Source organism: Anomalospiza imberbis, chromosome 2, assembly GCF_031753505.1.
Source record: "Anomalospiza imberbis isolate Cuckoo-Finch-1a 21T00152 chromosome 2, ASM3175350v1, whole genome shotgun sequence".
Classification (NCBI taxonomy): domain Eukaryota; kingdom Metazoa; phylum Chordata; class Aves; order Passeriformes; family Viduidae; genus Anomalospiza; species Anomalospiza imberbis.
This window is the reverse complement of record NC_089682.1, coordinates 51,113,384-51,116,593: the sequence shown is the minus strand read 5'-3', so window position 1 is coordinate 51,116,593 and position 3,210 is coordinate 51,113,384.

The window sequence follows — 3,210 nt, the reverse complement described above, 5'->3', positions numbered from 1 at the left end:
GGAGTGCCACGGCCCCTGCGCGCTCCTCGTGTCTCTGCGCTGACCCAGCACTGAGGACCTTTTACCTTTTCTGTTTCCCATGCTAATGAGAATAATGGAGAGAGGAAAGATCTAGGACAAGAAACATGCTTGTAACAACAGGGCTACCACAGACAGGCAGGCAGACACCCCCCAACTGGACAGAGCTTGCAGCAGAGTGACAGCATGTAGCCCTGACCCTCCTAAAGGTTTGTACCAGCCTGTCACTGGGGTGGTGGCACAGCCTGGCTTCAACGAAAACCTCTGTGAGCAGACTATTAAGACATTTGGCTATCTGAAGAAGCACATTAACAGTTTTGATGCTCCCATTTGTGAAAATGATCCTAATTATTTCTGCATCTCCATAATATTTCCTATGTCCTAGAGGAGTTTTCTTCAATACAGAGTGTCTTGGTCATCTGACAGGAGATATTTTTTTATTTTCAGTATGAATATTTTGAATATGAGTATCATTATGAGTGCCTTGCAGATTGCCACCAATTAAATTAGAATAATAAATACATGTAGTGCTAATTTTTATTCTTCATAAGAGGAAAAGACATCATAACAATCTGTAAGGTGCTAAAGGAATTGTAGTCTGGAGCAGTAGCAGTGTCAGTAGTATCTAATGGCTAGACAATTGTGCCACATCCCAAGAGACCAGAACCCTTTTTTTGACTGCATTTCTGTACATCCTCTGCACATCATATAACCTTGTTAAGTCCTGTTTTTTAAAGTGGGATGGAATTGCTTTGGTAATTAAAAAAGCCAAAAAAATCTCCTTTCCTCACTAGCAAAAAACACCACGTAAAAGCAAGGTACTGTCCCTACTTACACATTGGGAATTAATCCACTGAATGCTAGTGACAAAAAAGATGTGCTTATTCCAACTCATTCTTAAAATAACTCTATTTTCTTCTTCACTTTGTCTGTATTGACTTTTACCCTGTGCCAGCCAGCACCACCTCCCCCAGGGTACGTGCAGATCTATATTGAGGAGCAGAGCCAGTCCCCAAGAGGTAATAAACACACAGGCAACAAAACTCTTTTTTTTAGAACAGAAAAGGTTAAAGTTTTAACATTAGTCAAGTAGTTAATGGTTCATGACAAGAATATGATTGTATAATAACCATTTTATAGCATTGCAGACAGCCTGCACTACAACATGCCTTCACCCCACTGGGACAGAATTTTGGTTGGAGTCACCTGTTATGTAGTGATTGTGACCCTTTGGGTGCTGTGTGTTTGGCAGCTCCTCAGGTTCAAAGCAGGTAAGAAATTATTCTACCCCATTTGAACTCTTTGGGTCCTTTTTCCTTTCCTTAAATATTTAAGCATGACTGCTGACAAAAATTGTTACATCCATGTTGCATGCTTCTCAGGAGGAAATATTTTTCTTCTTACAACAATGTTTAAAGAAGTATCCCAAACTTTGTATGCTACTGTAAAACAGAATAGGATGACAAAAAATCTCTGGAATGTTTTCATTGGAACATATATACACTGCTCGTGACTCCTTTGATATAACTTTGAGAAATGTCTTGACATTTTCTCACCCTTCTGGTAGAAATTTGATTTGTTTTTCAAAAGAGAAAAATAAACATCTAACTAGTTTAGTAAATTGTATTTTAAAAAGGAAATATTTACTTTGCAGATGCTTGTATGTTTGCATGCATATAGTACCTGTTCATATTTTCATTGCAACTTGCATAGCAGAAATATTTACTGAAAGCATATCAGCGATTTGCATTTTTTTATATAGCTGAAAATCAGGTCAATGTACTCTTGTAAAACATTTCTGTGTGCAAACTTGGAGCAGAAAGCTGGTCAGTGTTTCCTCTCAGCAAAATACTCACTATATTGAAGTGACCCAAAATTATGCATGGACCTATATTTGAAATTCTTTGAAAGAATCAAGTAATCCTGGCTGCTTGTCCAGTAGAGAGTCAGACATGATTTAAGACCAAGAAGCCTGAAGAAAAGTTTATATGAGGATTCATTAGGTTACATTTACTTCAAGAGATTTATCAGGTGTTTGTAGGGATTGAACATACCGGAGCCCAAGAAAGGACTCAAAAGTAAACAGTGATTATTTAACATCACTGTCAAATTATTACTGTCAGTAATAATCTACCTTTGCTAATATCAGTGTATGCTCAGACCTCTGTTTGACTTGATGCAGCCAAACCCAGATGAGATGGGAGTTAAGTCTCGGTGCAGCACAGGGATACCTCTGCTTGTGCCTAACACAGCTGCAGGCAAACGAGCTGCTAAGGAAGTCACTTAAACCGCAGCTACTTCAGGGATGGAAATACCTCCACGCCCATCTGGTGCATTGCTTGCTGTATATAGTGGTAGAATTTCTTCTTTATTCAGACTTCAGTCACAAGTATTAGCATCAACAGTTCCCACGATGCTTGATTAAAACACCCTAAGCAGGTCATGGTGACCTGGTCTTATGTAAAAATTGAATAGTTTTAATTTAGAAGTATATAGAGTCAATAATCAGTGGGATTCTTGAAATTATTAATGTCTGCAAAACTTAAAGACAAAGAAGATGTTTTCTGAATCTTAAAATAAAACCAGAAGAACCCCATGATTTTAAGCCTGTGGTGAGTTACTGCATGTGTAGTAGGTGTGACTGCATGTCAGCTCAGGAATTTGCATTTATGAAAGACATATTTCCCTCTGAAAAAAAAGCTTCATGAGACCTTGAACAGTAGGCTAAGAAAAGTTACCAGGAAACTCTAAATAGAGGCACAGCTTTGCCTGGCATTAACAGGTCCTGCGAGTGTCACGTTGTTACAGAGGAACTCTTTCCTCTTTCCTTAGAGAGGAATACAAAGGTAAGGCTGATGCCCTTTGCTGTCACCTCCCTTTTGCTGCATGGGCTTCATGGCAGCTCTGTCTGCACCTCCAGGGCTGAATGCTGAACTTTTTACTCCACAGCAGCCTGCTTTTCCACACTGTTGCTTCCAAAGGAGTGTCAGGCCAGTCTTCCTTTTCACCTTTCTCTTTCCTGACAGTCCTTTGCAGACCATGACCAACCTTTCCCCAGCTGGCTGCAGAAGCAGCTCTAGCACTGCTCCCACCTGAGTCTGTCCCAGACACTGCTCCTCAGCGGGCAGCCCAGGGTGCAGGCATTTGCAGGGCAGCCCTGCTCCCTCCTGGTTTTGGGATCCTTGGAGCCAG